The sequence below is a fragment of the Cebus imitator genome, unplaced genomic scaffold (assembly GCF_001604975.1).
Source record: "Cebus imitator isolate Cc_AM_T3 unplaced genomic scaffold, Cebus_imitator-1.0 Scaffold24, whole genome shotgun sequence".
Classification (NCBI taxonomy): Eukaryota; Metazoa; Chordata; class Mammalia; order Primates; family Cebidae; genus Cebus; species Cebus imitator.
This window is the reverse complement of record NW_016107339.1, coordinates 8,617,005-8,635,719: the sequence shown is the minus strand read 5'-3', so window position 1 is coordinate 8,635,719 and position 18,715 is coordinate 8,617,005. Positions and strand designations below refer to the sequence as shown.

General features: G+C 50.6%; 1 long non-coding RNA gene across 1 annotated transcript in view; it reads left to right on the top strand.

Annotated features, from left to right (window-relative positions):
- Window positions 1-12,692: 12,692 nt before the first annotated feature.
- The window catches only part of LOC108299894, a 20,381-nt gene continuing 14,358 nt past the window's right edge, over window positions 12,693-18,715 (top strand). The window contains exon 1 of the long non-coding RNA XR_005199085.1: window positions 12,693-12,791. This is a non-coding gene — a long non-coding RNA (uncharacterized LOC108299894). The remainder of the gene's footprint in view (window positions 12,792-18,715) is intronic.

Here is an 18,715-nt window from a genome sequence, read left to right as displayed (position 1 = left end):
CCCCTGGCATGCTGATAGTCTCTTATCCTATGACCACTATACCTTTTGTTAACCGATTGTGTTTCCCACTTTGTCCGTGAGGAAGCTCAGAGCCAAACTTGCTCAGGGACTTTGAGCATAAGTTTCCAGGTACTAGCATTTTCGCTGGCTTTATTTCATTTTTCTACCTGTGTTTTCCCTCTGCTCGATCCTCTTACTATTTTTATCCCACTATATTGTGTGTATTTTGGTAAGCTCCCTCAAATCCTTTTTTGAAGCACAAAGGAGCATAAATAAATCAATAAATAACTCCTGTGTTTGTAAATATGGCGCTTTGTTCTTTTCAAAGCCTTGTTTGTATCCATTAACTCTGTGGGTTCCTCACATACCTCTGTGAGGAAAGTAAGACGGGTTCCATTGCCCCAATTTTGCAAACATGGAAGTTGAGGTACATGTATAAATGAACTAGTTTGCAGGAGAGGATTCTCACCCCCTCCTTCTATATAGAAACCTTTCTATATGAGTCTCTTCTATATGAGCCTCTCTGAAGAAGACAAGAATATGAAATGAGCAACCTATTAGGTGACTTCTTAGTAGATATACATTGAGGAAGGAGAAAACCAAGGTTGCTGTTGCCAGTTGGAAAGGATACAAATTGGGGTGACCCAGGCTTCAGAGTCCCCCAGAGTTCACATTGGTGTTGCCATCTCCCCCTCCCACTCCACCATCCTATAACAGACTCACTCCCACTGGTCACATGGGTTGCATAAGATCTAAGCTGGGCAGCCAATCAGAGAACCACACGTCCCTAGCCATAATGATTGGTTCAGAAGGAAAGACTCGTGACCTGAGCTGGGCCAATAAGAATCCTTCCTGAGATTTGTTTCATCTGTAGCTGGGAAATGAAATCCCACCTTAGGTCTGGCTGCAGAGCAGCTGACATGTGATCCTGGAACTGCTGGCAACGGTGTTCTCTTCCTGAGAAGAAGCTGATGAGGTGTGTATGAGAGAGGGCAGGCAGCCAGTAGAGGGCAGGAGCAATGAGAAACGATGAGGCAGACTGCCCTGAGGATGCCTGTTTGAAACTTGAATTCCAAGTGCTCTAGCCTCACTTTTGCCACTCAGAGAATGGAGGCCAACAAATTTCCTTTTTTGAGTGAGCTAATTTGAGCTGAGCTACTTTATTTACAGCCCACAGATTTTTTGATTCATGTAGTTTTTAGACTGAAAAAATAAACCCAGAAGTTTTCTCCTGTAGTGTCCAAGTTTTGGCCTCCCACCTTTGGTTCCCAGTGTTCAGCTTATCCAAGGGGGGTTAGGCCCTGGGAAGTAATCATAATAATGTGCCTGTCTACAACTGGACCACGAACAGAGGTACTCGTGGTTCAGAGCACAGCATCTGACTCTGTTGCTCATCAAATGTGTAAGCTTCGACAAGTTATTTAACTTCTGAACATCAGTTTTCTCATCTGTGAAACAGAAATCATAGTAGCAGCTACCTCATAAAGCTCTTGTGAGAACTATACGTAATAATACATTTCAGCACATGATGCTATGCTTGGCATCTAATTAACACACCACAAATATAGTTCAATTATTATGGATAATTTTATACATAATATCCCTCAAACAGTTCTATGAATAAGGCAGAACAAATATTCTCATATCTGTCTGGGCAGCGAAGACTTTGATGCTCAGAGGGCTGTGACCCACCAGGTCACATGATAAGTGGAAGAGTCTGGATTCTGGACACTGGAATGAAATCCGGAGTCCTCCCCTTTGGACTGTGCTTCCCAAATGGCATTATGTTGGCAACTCTCAGGAGGCCAATTTAATGGCTTATAAAGGGCACTGTCCCTCCAGGGACAGTGTTTATTAGAGAAGCCAAGTTCTGGCCAGAATGCTGCCTGGTGGGGACCAAGGATTGGCCCTGGAAAGATGCCCAGAGAAAAGACTGTTTAAGCTGATGTCCCCAGGCACCCCTAGCCAGTGTCAATGCACCCTCCTTCTCCCCTTCATCTCCCTTGCTGCCAGCTCCTTGTGCCCACACACTCTACTTAGGAGAATTCTAAAAGACAGACAGTCAGAACCAGGAGCCAATATAGAGATCACTGTAGTCCATTCAGCATGTATTAAACAGGCATAGTAGATGTAATGATGAACCAGACACAGATCAAATCTCTCATTTACAATGAGAACCGTGAGTCCTGGAAGGAAGATATCTTCCCTACGGTCTACTGTGGATTAGTAACTTTGTTAGACACCTTCTAGAGAATATCTGCCTAGCTCACAATAGGCCTCCTTTCCTGAGGTTTGTGTGATCCTACCTATGCAGTCACAGCTGATTGGACCAGAGGAACACACCTACCGAAGCTGGGCCAATCAGATTTTAACTCCCACGAATTTGACCCTAGGATGAGATGCTGATCATAGTTAGCCCAGGGAGGAAGGGGACAGAATGACAGTATGGTTATATCAATGGTCTAATTCTTGGTTCCAACACTTTGTTGTCCTACGAGCACCACCCATTCCTTACAACACATGCCTCCTCTTCATTTAGGGGTTTTGAAGTTATTGAAGTTATTGATTTCTTTTCCTTCCAACCAAAATAATCTAAATTAAGATTGTGGCCAAGCTTGGATTCAAATCCGCCTCCCATGTATTTTCATCATGCCAACTGGCAGCAAAGACAGTCTCCCCATGGATTTTTCAGAACTCTCTCTGCTCTTTAAATGTGACCTTGGATACACCAAACAAACTCATGCCATCCAAACGCTGGGGGTAGGTGGGGACGGGGGTGGGGGCAAGTGGTGGTGTAGGGTGGGAGTGGGGTGGGGGTGGGGGTAGTTCTGGCAGGTGTCAAGTTCTTTGATCTCTAAAGCAAGTACCTTGGGGTGGGAGTGTGATGAATAGCAACAGAGGATGGTGGCTACAGTGAGGCTTTCACCAGCTGTGCACCCTGGGCAAGCTACTTCTCTCAGCTTCCTCCTCTGATATTTATCTCATAGGGTCATTGTAAGGCTTCACATACATGTAAAGTGCTTAGAGCGGTGTGTGGCAATGCAGGCTATTTATTAGGCGAGTAACCTGCTTTTTAAAGATGGCATTTGCTTGCCCATCGATGATAGACTGGACAGGGAAAATGTGGCACATATACACCATGGAATATTATGCAGCCACCAAAAACGATGAGTTTGTGTCCTTTGTAGGGACATGGATGAACCTGGAAACCATCATTCTCAGCAAACTGACAGAAGAGCAGAAGATCAAACACCGCATGTTCTCACTCATAGGCGGGTGTTGAACAGTGAGAACACATGGACACAGGGAGGGGAGCACTACACACTGGGGTCAGTTGAGGGGAAATAGGGGAGGGACGGTGGGGGTGGGGAGCTGCGGAGAGATAGCAAGGGGAGAGATGCCACATGTAGGTGATGGGGAGGAAGGCAGCAAATCACACTGCCATGTGTGTACCTATGCAACAATCTTGCATGTTCTTCACATGTACCCCAAAACCTAAAATGCAATAAAATAAATAAATGGGAAAAAAAAGATGGCATTTTCTGACAAAACCTTCCTAGACCCTTAGGGTTTAGCTTTCACTTACATCTCTCTAGTTACTGCAGATCCTCTGAGATCCAGCTTGGAATGATCACATTTTTAGCATCAAAACAAGTCGCATTCAAAGCCCATGCATGATAACCGCATGAAAAGCAGTCAGTCTCTGTCCTTTGACATACATTGATGTGAGGACTGTGCCTGTGATGAGGCACTTGTCTCAGTGTATACATTCCCCTAAGACAAGAGCTGACCAGCTTGATTGAAGTTTCCCATGAAACTTTCATTCAACAACTATTTGCTAAGTGCCTACTATGTGCTGAGCTCTATACCAGGGCTGGACAGAGAGTGTCTGTATGGGGACAGATTAATAGATAAATATAATACCAGGACTGTGAAAGAGGCAAGCATAAGGAGCTATGGATGCAATGAGTATATGGACCCAGTTCAGACAGGGGCATTAGGGAAGGAGGCCCAGAGGAAGAGAAAGATGAGCAGAGTTAGATGGGCGATGGAAATTTACACCCACAGATTAGCAGACGCCTGACAAAACCAAGTGTTGACAAGCCTGTAGAGCCAAGAAAACTCTGACATTGCTGGCAGAGTATAAATGGGTACAAAACTTTGGAAAGCAAATCAACATTAACTAGGAAAGTTGAAGATGCATTTGTGCACCAGTTGAAGTATATGAGCCTGAACTTTGTTGCAACAACAAAGAAGCAAAGATGAAATGTCCTTTGTATTCATTAGCTGCTGCTGCAGTAAAGCTGTACAACAAGCAATCCTAAAAATACCGTTGGCTTATAACAACAAACATTTATTTCTTACACCCAGGAGTGCAGGTGAGCTGGGGCGAGCTCACATTCACACTGGCTACATGTAGCTCTCATTTGGGGACTCAACCTGAAGAAACAACAGCTTACTGGGAGCATGCTCTTCTGTGTCAAATGGCAGGACCACAAGAGGCCAAACTAAATCATACAAGTCCATTTAAAACCTCCATATGCATCCATTCTTTAGCATTTGGATGGCTAAATTCCATTAGGCCAAATCCCAAGTCAATGGGATGGGGATGTATTCTACCTCTACTCTTTACATCAAAGAGTGTGAATGTATAGTCCTATACAGTCATGGAGTAAAGAATTGGGAGTAGCTGGGCATGGTGGCTCACGCCTGTATTCCCAGCACTTTGGGAGGCCAAGGCAAGCAGATCAGCTGAGGTCAGGAGTTCAAGACCAGCCTGACCAATGTGGTGAAACCCTGTCTCTACTACAAATACAAAAATTAGCTGGGTGTGGTGACAGGCACCTGTAATCTCAGCTATTCAGGAGACCGAGGCAGGAGAATCACTTGAACCTAGGAGGTGGAGGTTGCAGTGAGACGAGATCACTCCATTGCATTCTAGCCTGGGAGACAGAGAGAGACTACATCTCAAAAAAAAGAAAAAAGAAAAAAAAAAAAGAATTGGGAGTGCTAATTCATTCATACCATGAATAGAAGAATGGATCAATAAACTATGGTATAGTCATACAATGAAATATTATACAGCAATGGAAACAAATGGCCTAGATCAGCAAACTATGACCCATGGGCCAAATCCAGCTTGCTGCCTGTTTTGGTAAACAAGGTCATATTGGAACGTGGCCACATCCGTTCATTTACCCATTGTCTGTATCTGCTTTTGCACTATGATGACAGAGTTGAGCGGCTGTAACAGACTGTTGGGCCCACAAAGCTTAAAATATCAACAATCTGTCCCTTTCCAGAAAACTTTACCGAGCTCTGATCTAGATGTTAGATATAGTGAACCCCAAGTTTCTCTTCAAAGATTCAGTATGTCAGTATGTTCAGCTCTCTTATTCTTTAATTCTGTAAAGTTTAACTTCTTTGTAGTTTCAGTAAACAACCTTCTCCACCAGTTCTAATCAGTAGTTCACATCTATTCCCCCAGTCCCCTGCCCCATCCTGACTCATCCCAGTCACGTGCTCCAGTCACCTGCTTTGACCCCTGCTTACCTGCTCTGACCTGCCCATAATCGTCCTTTCTGCCAAACTACCCACCCCTCCACTTTGGCTCATCCCCCTGCTCCCTTTAAAATAGCCAATCGGAATTAGACTAGACTGTGCTGTCTAATCCTAGCCAATAGGGGAATGACACAGCAGTAGGGGTGACCTTCGTCAGGCATAAGTACCCCGTTCCCTCCTTGTCCAGGTGTGCACTCGCCATTGTTCCATCTGTGAGCTGCACCCTTCTATAGAAGTAAATTAACTTGCCGAGGAAATTTATATTAGAGTGTTACTACTTTTGTGGCACTGAAAATTTTACTTATAACATAGATTTACATATGTCGACATGGATAAATCTCACAAACATAATGTTCCATGAAAAGACAAGCTGCAGAGGAATGTAAAGCCAGGGGATCCCATTCACCTACAGGTCTGAAACATTCAAAATGTTCAAAACGGTGCAGCATACTGTTTGTCTTAGTCTCTTTGTTCTGCAATCACAGAATACCACAGACTGGGGAATTTAAGAACAAAAATGTACTGCCTTGAAGTTCTAGAGGCTGGGAAATCAAATATGAAGATGCCAGCAGATTTGGTAGTTCTGATTCCAAGCTGTGACATGCAGAGGGGAGGAACGTCTAGTCTCTGCATGGTGAAAAGTGGAAGGGCAAAAGGGAGCCAGAGGGGGCTGAATCTGCCCTTTTCTGATGGCATGAATCCCACAGATGAGGGTGGAGCCCTCAGGGCCCAATCACCCCTTCAAGATCCCATCTCCTAATATCGTTACAATGGCAATTAATTTTTCAACATGAGTTTTGGAGGGGACAAATATTCAAACCACAGCATGGCTAACTTTCAAATATGTGCTGTACTAATGGTAGATATAAAAAGCAAGATAGTGACGGTCCCAGTCACTGGAGAGACAGATGTGCCCAGGGGGCCTCTATTGCATTGGTAATGTTTTCTTTCTTAAGCTGGGTGGTGGTACCGGTGCATGGGGAATTGTTTTACTGTTATTTATACCTTTTATGTGGCTCCTAAATATTTATAATATTAATAGAAAGAAAAGTTAAAAGAGATAGGAGAGCACAGAGGTGGGGCAAGGGTGCTGCAGGCCCAGGCTCCAGATTGCAAGGGTGGAGGCATGAGAAAGACAAGGCATGGCGTGCACAGGGAGGAGGGAATGGGGAGAGGAGGCTGGGGGGACAGCGGGGTCTTTGGGCCATTCTAAGGAGTCTGATTTCATACCAAAGCCAAGGGGAGCCCCTGGGCTTCACTGAGCTTTTTGCCATTGTGATCAGATTTGTGTTTGAGAACAGACAGCCTGGTTGTAATAGGGAGGATGGCGGGGAGCAGGGCTGCAACATCACCCCAGAGGGAACACCCCCTTAACATTTGTCCCTGCGGTGCCTCACTCTCTCACCCTACTCCTGGCCCTGGCATGCCCTCCCTCCTGAAGCCTACATGGCTCCCTCTGTCCCCTCCTTCCAGTCTTCATTCAAAAGCTGCTTCTCCACGAGGCCCTCTTGGCTACTGTCTTTACATTGAGTCCCCTCTGAACTTCCCTTATTCCCCTTCCTTTTCCTCCATAGCATTTCCTGTATATTTTGCTTATTGTCTTACTCTACTAGAATGTAGCTCCATTTCCTCCCTGATGGATCCCCAGGGCCTAGCATAGTGGAGGATAACAGGAAATGTTCACTAAACATTTGCTGAATGAATGAATTTATAGGAACTCCAGGACTGATAGGAAGGTGTTACTTTCTCTTGCTGATCTCAGCCGCCTGGAGGATGAAAGCAGATATCTGGCCTGATTCAGGGATGGGGCTTGGCTCAGAGGAGGCAAAGGAAAGTCAGCAAGAGGGGCGAGGGCTTTGAGAGGCTCCTCGGGGGCGAGATCTCCACGTCTGCGGTTAGCAAGGCACGTGGTGTGGCGTGAGAGAGCATGGACTCCAGGACCTGTATCCAGCCCTTCCTGGCCAGCTCTCACCAGTGGAAAGAGGGCTGCCCCCTGCCTGCCTCCCTCCCACTCCCAGCACCTGCCTTTATCTGGGCGACTCCTGTCATGGAATCCTGACTTCTCCAGTCCTGCTTAGCCAAAGTCCCTGCTTCCTCCCACCAATTTCCCCCTTTTTGGGATTCCTGTGCACTGAAGCCTGTACTACTCGCCTCAGACCAAGGATGAATGCAGCCTCATAGAGTTCTCACATTGGTTTTTTTTTTTTTTTTTTTGAGACGGAGTCTTGCTCTGTCGCCCAGGCTGGAGTGTAACGGCGCATCTTGGCTCACTGCAACCTCTGCTTCCCGGGTTCAAGTGATTCTCCTGCCTCAGCCTCCCGAGTAGCTGGGATTATAGGCTCACGCCACCACACCCCGCTAATTTTTGTATTTTTAGTAGAGACAGGGTTTCGCCATGCTGGTCAGGGTGAACTCGAACTCCTGACCTAGTGATCCACCCACCTCGGCTTCCCAAAGTGCTAGGATTACAGCGCCCAGCCATCTCACATTGTTTTTTTATGTGTTTTGTCTGCAGCCCCACTTCCTGCCTGCAACAGCAGAGCCCATCTCCTCCTGTGCGCCAAGAAGCCCACAGGGTGAGGGCCCCCACTGATGCTCAGTAAACTCTCGTAGGGAGAGGGAAAGGTGCTGTCAGTTCCATCAGACACATGTAGCGACTAGCGTTTCCTTTGGGATTCCCATCAAGTGGGGCTTGCCTATCCTTCAGCCCCCACATTTCTTCTGATGGGAAACACATGCTTTTACCTGCGCTGTCACATTTCATCCTCCAAGAACCCCGGAAAGTGGGTGCTTTATTGCCACTTTCCAGACGAGCATGCTGCCACCCCAAGAAAGGCAGGAGCCTGCCCAGAGCCGCTGCACAGTCAGTCGGAGGCACAGGGGTCAGAGCCAGCTCTGAGTTCCTCAGGGCTGACAGAGAGTTAGCTCCCGTGCCCGCTTCTCTGCCAGACGCCTCTTCCCAGCTAGTTCAGAGCCTTCAACACCAGAAGCCTGCACTCCAGAGGGAAAGTCAGAGCCTGAGCTGTGTATATGGCAGTGAACAAAGACTCAGGGGGCTCTTCCTAAATGTCTTGCTGGAGGGCCAGCGTTTGTGTTGGTGACCTGTCTCTCTGCCTTCTTTCTTTGAGCTGAGTAAGGATTCAGAGAGCTCTCCTTCCACCTCCTGCCTGCATCCCCTCCACAAAGGCACCTGCTCGGGCCTGGCTTTAGCCAGCTCACTGCTCAGCTGCCTTAGCTGAGCCTTAGCCAGCGCTGCGCTGCTGGCTGGGAAAGTTGAGGCTTCTTCATCTGACATTCCACTTGATCCGCCCAAGCTCAGCCCTCCAGCCTCTGCCTGCCTTTCCTCACCGCTCAGTCCCTCTGCCCTCTCTCCTTCCTGTAGGGGAGCTGTGTGGAGATGCAATGTGGTTATCATGAGCGCCTAAGGGGCAAGGAGCGGCCATGTGGGAAGGGGCCAGGCCTTTCTGGAACAGAGGTCTCTTGCAGTGCATCCAGGAAAGCTTCCCTTTGTCTCTCTCCATGCATACTCCCTTTCCACACCTGGCTCCCCCTCCTTCTGGGCCTGGAAGGCTGACTTCTCTGCATCCAAGGGTTTCCTTGCCCTCTGGCTTGCAGCTGGGTTTGGAGGAAGGGAGGGGAGTGAGGACAGGGAATTGATGACCCCAGCTCCCTCCCTGCAAGGTCACCACAGGGTGGCTGTGTCCCTCTGACCCCTGCTTGCAGCTGCTGCCAGGCAGTCACTCTCAGAGGGGCCTCCCCACTCTTGACAGCCCTAGGTTCCAAGGCTCCGCATGTTGGTTTCCCTAAATCCTCCCTCCATCTTTGCACAGACGCGTTATTAAAGTCTCCTCACGCTGCGCAGGGTGAGGCTGCCATCGCGGTGCCACCAGCACCCTACACGAATCCAGTGCTTGAGGAAGAGGCGAATCCCCAGACGGGAAACAGGGACCGAGACAGCAGGCTGTGGGCAGGGGGACACCCCCGCCACTCCCTGAGCATCCTTTTCCTGGAATGGAGGCACCCCTCAGGGAGCTACAGGCAGGAGCTCAGTAAACGCCACTGACTGTCTTAGTGTTTGCTGCTTCCAAGCATGGAGCTGAGAGCAAGGGCTGAAGGCGGCTCCTTCCACTCCTCCCCTAGGAAGGCAAGCTGCTCTGAACCACCCATGGGGACCATCCAGTGCACTAACAGTCACCTCCAAATACTTTGATCACACACCCCAGTGGGTAGAATATTTTTGAGGATGTGCCAAGTATCAGGTCAGGGTCCCAGCAGGAGACAGATGCCACTTTTAAATTAGGGTAATACAAGTTTTCTTCACAAAGGACTCTTTATAAAGGTGCGAGTACAGGGAAAGGGGGGTGTACTGCAGTAAGCAGGAGCTGGCCACCACCGCAGGGCTGTGACTGCTGTGGGGGGCGGGGTGCCGAGCCAAATTTGGAAGGAGAGAGTCAACTTGTAAGCCGCTTCCAGGAAAGAGTTGCCCGCGGTGCCCTGCAGGGATGGAGCGGTGGAATCAATTCCCAATTGCACTTTGCTGTGTCCTCTGATCTCCCCAAGTCTCCCTTCAGTCAAATCCTACCTGACCCCTGAGGGCAGGGAGCCCAGATGAGGGGGTCCACGCAGGATAGCCTCAGAGCGGGACAGAGGAGGTGAAGAACCCAGGGTAAGCAGGAGATACTCAGCGTGTATCCCCAGCAAATGTACACTTATTTATTAGTAAATTCGAAACGTGCAACTGTGCTAATATGTGCATTATAAAGTACACAGAAAGGCCAGGCGCAGTGGCTCACGCCTGTAATCCCAGCACTTTGGGAGGCCGAGGAGGGCAGATCACAAGGTCAGGAGTTTGAGACCAGCGTGGCCAATACGGTAAAACCCCCCTTTACTAAAAATACAAAAATTAGCTGATTGTGGTGGCACATGCCTGTAATCCCTGCTACTTGGGAGGCTGAGGCAGGAGAATCACTTAAATCTGGAAGGTGGAGGTTGCAGTGAGCCGAGATCACACCACTGTACTCCAGCCTGGGCAACAGAGCAAGACTCCATCTCAAAAAAANAAAAAAAAAAAAAAAAAAGTATACAGAAAAAGGGGGATGGAAAAGTATGTGGTAAAATAGTTAGAAGTGGAAGTTCGGTTCCATTTCTTCTACCCCCTGTAGATTCTTTCCTGTGCCGTGGGGGTGTGCTTTCCCTGCTCAGAGGAACACCGTGTTCAAAGGCCAGGGCACGGAAGGAACACTCCAGGGTGATGGGAACACGATCTCGAGCTGCATGGTGACTAGATGAGTGTACACACATGTAAAAAGTGCACGTGGCCGTGTGTGAATCACACACACCCCGATCTGGGCCCGGGGGTTCCCCCTTTTCTTCTACTGTTCACCAGGAGGCTGGGGCTGCCTGTAGTTCCAGGGCTACCGCCCTCCCTGTCTTTTCTTCTCACTCCTCTTAGCCCATCCCTACAAGGCCAAAGTGGTCCAGCCCAGAGTGTCTGCCTCCAGGGGAGACCCAGCCACCTTGTTCAGTGAGAGTAATAAGGAGTCACACGTATATAGCTCCTCCTATGTGCTGGCAGCAGGCTAAGCACTGAATATGAATTCGTTCATTTAGTCCCCACAACAGGTCCGTTAACACTGGTACTGTTTTTACTTTCATTTTACAAATGAGGACACGGAAGCACAGAGAGGTCAAATGACTCACCCACAGCCACACAGCATGCAGAGTAGAGCCAGGACTCACCCCAGGGCCTGTGCTCCAATCCACATTATGCAGCTTCTCTTGTCTTCCCCAGGGCCAGAAAGAAAGCTACACTCGGGGCCTGTTCTCTTGAAGCTGATCTCTTTTTGTCTCTCTCATTTTTCCCAAATTCCAGCCCTTTTCCTCTCACGTGGCAATCGGCGTGGGACCCGAGTCCAGGCAGGGGCTATCTTGGCTGCACTATGGTAATTAACGAGCAGCGCCCTAGAACAGGCAGCGTGGAGGCAGAGGCAAGGCCTGGAGTGGAAACTTTCTGCCAGCCAGCCTGGAGGAGGGACAGGTTTCTGTTTGCTCAGACAACCTCGGGCAGGCTGGCTTCCTTCTCTCCCTCCCTGGCTGACTGGCGACCCCTGACCTCAGCTCTTTGCCACCTCCCTCCCCACCACCTGCAATGGGTTGCTGCCCCTAGTCCATGAGATGCGCCCCCGCCTTCCAGGCCTAGGGAAATCCCACAGTGTCTTTGGAGAGTGTCCTCCTCGCCCCAGCCTTGTGAATCTGAGAGCCCGGATTCCCTCGCTGCAACTCCTGGAAGGCAGGAACCACATCTGTCTTCCCCACTGTCACCACCCGACACCTTCCTCAAAGGTGCTTTGGGACACAGAAGGTACCAATGACTGCTGGAATCTGCGAAGGAACGTTCAGATGTGCTCAAGGGTTTTGACATGTTCTGTGGGCCTGGTGGGTCACCAGTGTTTTCCAGCAGGTGAGTTTCACGGTCAGAATTGTCCAAGTGTCCTGGGGTGACTGGGGCTGGCTGATGTCTCCCCTCCCTTCCTTTTTTTTTGTTGAGACGGAGTCTCTGTTGCTCAGGCTAGAGTGCAGGGGCATGATCTCAGCTCACTGCAAACTCCGCCTCCCAGGTTCAAACGATTCTCCTGCCTCAGCCTCCCGAGTGGTTGGGACTACAGTGCACACCATCAAGCCCAGTTAACATCTTCCCTGCTTTCTGAAGTGTCTGCTGAGAGCTCAAGCAGCCTGATGAGCCTCTCCCCAGGGACTGCAAAAGAAAGGGTGGACCCGGCTTATCAGCAGCACGAGGCATGGGCCGCAGCAGGGCGGCGCTCACAAGGCCTGCTTCCCCAGTCATTGGGCACCATTAGTGCCCACCCGGTGGGAAAAAGCCTGCAGGGCATGGGCCTCGCCACAGCCTCCCTCGCGTCAGAAGGCCCTGAGCAGACTGATCTCCGTCTCCTCACAAGACAGGTCACTCCCCTCCCAAGCTTCCAAGCCTTTACTGGAGCTGTTTTCTTGTCCCTTAAGTCTGTTGGTATTGAAGTCTGGGCGGCCTGACAGCCCTGGCAGGCAGCCCAGAGGCCAGCGCCCCAGGCAGACACTCTCTCTGCCTTATTATGCAGCTTCGGGGCCTCGCTGCGATTGGGTGGCATTTGTGAGCACAAAAGAGAAGACTCAGGCATTCAGAAGGCCCTTTCAGCAAAGGGCGCCACAGGCCTGCTGGCTGAGATTCTCCTGAGGTTGGTCGGAGTCTATTTGCAGGCATGCAGGCATTTCTGTTTGCTTCCTGACCCTGGCCTCCTGGGCACTGGGGGGGGGGGGGGGGGGGGGGGCAGGCCTCTGCATGCGGGGACAGGAGGGGGTTGGCACTGAGGTTTCTGCCAGGGCCTCCCTGCCTGGAGGACCTGGCCCTGTGGTCTTCCCCAGGCCCATGTGCCCTGCTTGCCTTCCCTCTCACCAACAGGGTGATGAGGTGGCATCCACAGGGGTCAGTCCTGTGCCACCTGGCCTCCCCCTCCCTGCCAGTGTGGCTGAGAGTCAGCTCTGAAGGGCCAACCCCCTTTATTGGTGCCCCACATGACTGGGATTCCTTGGTCACATCATCATCTGTGGTACCCAGGTCAAAAGTCCTGCCAGTGGCGCACCAAGCCCTCCTCTTGGTCGGAAGCAGCAGACTAGAGCAGGGGAAGGGAGAGCTGAAGCTGGCGAGGGGCTTTCGAGGTAACAGCCTGTCCCATGCTGCTCCCTGCCAGCCCCAAATCAGGAGTCCCTCTGGCCCCCGCCCCACCTTGTTTCTAGTCCTGGGAGCGATGGGCTGGGGGCTGGAGGCTCTGAAAATTCCACCCAGGTATGGTGCCCCAGTTCCAGCATACCCCATGGCCGTCTGTTGTGGATTTTAAATCTGTTCGCTGAGTAGTCCCAGTTCAGCTCAGCAGACAGCAGTATTTGCTTATTAATTTGTTTATTGATTTACTGGGCTGTACTTGGGGCTTCTCCCGGGAAAGACTCCAGACGCGTGTGCGCCCAGCTCCAGCCATCCATCAGACTCAAGTTTGGGCTTAAGATGCCACAAGGCCTGGAGCAGGCAGGCCTAGAGCCAGCGCAAAGCTTCCAGAGGACGGACAGGACCATGGGCACTGGAGGACTGCAGGCAATTTGGGAGGAGGGAGGCCACCTGCAGCCACTGCAGGGATGCAGGTACACTGTACCCTGTGGGAATGGCGCCCCCTGGAGTTGTGCAGCTGGGCAATCCTGGTTTGGGCCTCTCCCTATAGAGTGAGGGGAGCACATGTCTTCTAGGAGCAGCCCTTCTCTGTCTCAGCCCATATTTAAGAAGCCTCCTTCCAGAGGCAGGGGATGGAGGAGAAAACCAGTCCAAGGTCTTCCGTGCCCCAGAGACTCAGATTCATGTCTTCGGATGGGTTTTCCAACGTGCCAGGATTAAGTAAGGTGAGGGGTGTTTCTAGCAATGATTCTCTCAGCTCCTGCATAATAATACTACGTTTTTAAAAAACCTCTGAGGACGTGTCTGTGGCTTTGTTGCCTTTTTGAGGCATATGCTGACTACAGATTGTGGCAGCAGGATGGAGGGGAGAGGAGGAGAACGGGGAGGCGGGGAGGCCGCAGCGTCTGAACAGACTTCTGTCGCGGATGTAGAAAGAGCCTTGCCCGAGGACTTGTAAGAGCAAGATGGCTGTGAATGTGGACTTCGCATCAGGCCCACCTGGGGTGAGTCCTGGCTTCTGCATTTAGGAGCTGGGCAACTTCAGGCAAGTTACTTACGCTTTCTGTGCTTCATCTCATCTGTAAAGTGACAGTCAGCTTGTCAGCCTCATAGGACTGATGTGAGGGTTATAAATGAGACAATGTAAGAAACACATTAGTATATAATTAGTTGTTACCTCCTTATCTCAGATGTAAGATGGTAGATGTGATGCCTCCTGGTGGAACTCTCACCCCTGGAATGAAAAGAGGGCTGTGTCTGAGAAAACCCAAGGGCTCCCTTTTCAGATCTGCCTTTCTCGTTGGCTGCTCTGGACTTCCCTGGGCCTCTCTGGTGCCCCTTCATTTCCCTTTCCCTCCATGTCCAATATCAAAACCTCCCGATATGTCTTTCAGCCAGCATAGATGTACAGGAGGTCTTGGAGGATGCTGGGCGTGGACACAGGTGCTCAGGTCGGGAGCGGGAAGGGGTGGTGGGTACTGTCAAACCCCGCCGCCTTGTGAGAGTGGAGCATGCTGGCTGAGGAGCCCCACTGCCCAGGCTCCAATCCCAGCTCTGCCGGGCACTGCTGTGCAGCCTTGCGCAGGTGGCCGAATCTCCCAGTGCCTGGTTTCTGCATCTGTGCAGGGAGACAATGATAGTTTCAAACTTAGCTCAGAGGGTGGTGAGGGTAAGCAAGCTAATACGAGTTACACGCTTAAAATACAAAGCACCCGGTACATAGATCCAAGCCCTCCCCAATATCTGCCATCCTTCCTAGCCCCTCCCTGAACACACCACACTGAAGCCACGTCCAGTCGGGGCCTCTTTGCCTTTGCACTTGCTGTTTCTTAGTCAGGAAGATTCTTTCTCCCAACCTAAGTCTTTCTCATCATTCAGAGCCTTGCTCCACCCACTATGGAAAAATCTTTCTCAGTCCCTTGGGATAAAATTTCACTGTCTCTCTCTTTCTCTCCCTCCTGAACTCCCCAAACTCTGCGTGTATCTGTCTCAGTTATAGCACTTTCTTCCCTCTCCTTCCACTCCCGCTGTTCTTCGAGACTTGATGTAGATGTCACTCCCTCCAGGAAGCCTTCTCAGATCCCCTCCCACCCTTCCCTCCCCTGCGCTTCCTCCCACAATACCCTGTGCCTACACATCCTCACCTCACTCTGAAGGATGCGTTAGTCTGTTTCTTTGTGTGTCTCCTCCAGCTGATTATGAGCTTCTAGTGACGGGTCAATGTCAATGTGAGTTAGCATTACCATGGGCTGTGGGTCATGAATAATACAACAGCAAATATTGGCTTATGCAATTTTTTTTTTGAGATGGAGTTTCGCTCTTGTTGCCCAGGCTAGATGGAGTGCAATGGCGTGATCTTGGCTCACCGCAACCTCTGCCTCCCAGGTTCAAGCGATCCTCCTGCCTCAGCCTCCTGAGTAGTTGGGATTGCAGGCATGCGCCACCATGCCTGCTAATTTTATATTTTTAGTAGAGATGGGGTTTCTCCATGTTGGTCAGGCTGGTCTCGAACTCCCGACCTCAGGCAATCCTCCCACCTTAGCCTCCCAAAGTGCTGGGATTACAGGCGTGAGTCACTGTGCCCCGCAGTTTATGCAGTTTAGCAGTTTTCTTTCTTTCTCTCCTGGAGGTCTGCAGTATGGGGCTGGTTGATGGCTCTGTTTGATATGTTCCTCTGAGGCCCAGGCTTCTACTGTCTTGTTGCTCTGTGAGGGGTGACTTCCATTTCCTCACAGTCCAACATGGCTGCTTCAATTCCAGCCATTTCATCCACTTTTCAGTCACCAGGGGGAAGAGGGAGTGCTAGCCATCCCTTAAAGAGAGTTTCAGAAGCTATCACTTGACACTTTGCACTGTATTGATTTGAATTTAGTGAAAGGGCTATGTTTAGCTGCAAGAGAGGCTGGGAAATCTAGTCTCTATTCTGTACACTATGTGCCTTCCCACAAATTCCATGACTAGGGAAGAAGGGGAGAGTAGAGAGGGGACGACCAGCAGTCTCTGCCATAGGGCCCTTGCCTCACTCATCCCTGTGTTGTGCCCCAGCCACCCCACAGCACATTGCCTGGGACATAGTAACCACTCCATGTTTGCAGAAAGGCCTGTATTGAAGGTTACCATGTGTGTGTTTGCCTTCCTAACAGGAGTAGGTGTGTGGCCGCCGCTAATTGATCCATGTGTTCCCCCTCACCAGTTTAATCATTCAGCAAACATCTGTGCTTCCTGTACACTGGATGTCGTCCTAGGTACAAGGATGAAGTCATGAATAAAAGAGGTGGAAGTCTGTACCCTTCTAGGGCTCACATCCCAGTCGCTTCTATAGTGGTAGAAAGCAGTGTTCAGCCAGAAGCGATGGCTCATGCCTGTAATCCCAGCGCTTTGGGAGGCTGATGCGGGTGGATCATCTGGAGTCAGGAGTTCAAGACCAGCCTGGCCAACATGGAGAAATCCTGTCTCTACTAAAAATACAAAAACTAGCCGGGCATGGTGGCACATGCCAGCTACTCAGGAGGCTGAGACAGGAGAATCACTTGAACCCGGGAGGCATAAGTTGCAATGAGCCGAGATTGTGCCATTGCACTCCATCTTGGGCAACAAAGTGAGACTCCGGCTCAAAAAAAAAAAAAAAAAAAAAAAAAAGCAAGCACTGTTTGCAGTGCTTTCTTTCTTTCTCTCTTCATTAAAAAAAAAAAAAAATTTTGAAACAGTGTCTTTCTCTGTCACCCATGCTGGGGTTCACAGCTCACTTAACCTCCTGGACTCAAGTGATCCTCTGCCTCAGCCTCCCCAGTAGCTGGGATCACAGGTGTGCCCGTCACACCCAGCTAATTTATTTATTTATTTTTGAGACAGAATCTTGCTCTATCGTCCAGATTGGAGTGCAGTGGCATGATCTCCACTCACTGCAACCTCTGCCTCCCGGGTTCAGGCACTTCTCTTGCCTCAGCCTCCCGAGTGGCTGGGACTAAAGGTGTGTGCCACCACACCCTGCTATTTTTTGTATTTTTAGTAGAGACGGGGTTTCACTGTGTTAGACAGGATGGTCTCGATCTCCTGACCTCATGATTCACCCGCCTCGGCCTCCCAAAGTGCTGGGATTACAAGCGTGAGCCACCGCGCCCAGACAGTTTTTTTGTAGAGCCGAGGGTCTTGCCATGTTGCCCAGGCTGGTCTTGAACTCTTGGGCTGTAAGGCCTCTCACAGCCTTACAGGTGTGAGCCACTGCGCCTGCCCCAAATTGCTTCTGAGGACTAAGTCATGCAAGCTGGGCCCTCACATTAGTCACCTCTGTCGTACAGGTGAGGAAACTGAGGTACAGAAAGGTTGAGTGACTTGCTACTGTTGCTGCACGGCTTATGTGGGGCAGAGCTGGGTTTCGACCTGGGTGGTCTGCTGGAGAGCCCGCCATTGCCTCTGGCACCCTTGCACCCCAGTGCCCTCGCTGCCCCCCCGCCTGTGCCCTGCTTCCCTCAGTTAACCAAGCCACAGATATTTCCCATAGTTTCTGTCATCAGCATCTGTGGTGGCTCCACGGGGAAGGGCAGGGCAGAGCAGCTGCGGTCTGCTGTAAATGGGGGGAAGGGAGGGGCTTGTGGGTCCCACTTGGGGTGGGGAAGGATTTGTGGGCACTTGACTGGGTGGGGCCTGTGATGAATGGAGCCGGGGCCTCCTGGCCTGGTTGACATGTTCTCTCTGCCCCTCTTTCATTCTTCCCTGGAGCCTGCCTGCCTTCTCAGGCCCTCTCCAAAGTCCAAAGGGCGGCTGCAGGGCCTCGAGCCCTCCCCACCTCCCTTGTCCTTGTCTTGTCCTGTGACTGACTTCTAGACCTCAGGGATGTCTTTCTGCCTCAGCCAGCGGAGCTGTGAGGGTCCCCCTCCCACACCCTGGGGAGCACATCTGTCTTCCCAAACCCTTTCCTAGCCCCAGGGAAAGGGAGAAGAAAGAGAAGGGGGGAAAAGAGAGCTCTGGAGGAAGGAAAGCATGCCACAAATGAGATGCTGCAGCTCACGCCTCTGTACCTCCCACACCTCACCACCCCCCAGCGGCCCGCTGTTGAGCTTCAGGAGAGCGTGGCTGTCCGCACACCTGCGCCATTACTCGGAACGTTACAGTGCACAGGGAGGATGCTGGGGCTTGAGGAGGGCTGGTGCCCAGCTCCACTGGTTACTGAGCGGAAGGGTTGAGATGAAAATTCTGCCCCGGTGTGGTGGGCAGGGAGGGAGGAAGTAGAACATGGCTGGCCATTTTTCAGATGGGCACATCGAGGGCTAGATATTTAGTTAAGTGACCCCAGCCCATAAGCCACAGGTTGCACAATGAGCTGGGAATGGGACTTGTGTTGGGGGGACTCTCAGTCCAGGGTGGGCCTTTCTGATTTCACCTCCGGCCCCACAAGTTTGGTTTCTAAGACCCCAAGGATTTTTTTTTTTTTTTTTTTTT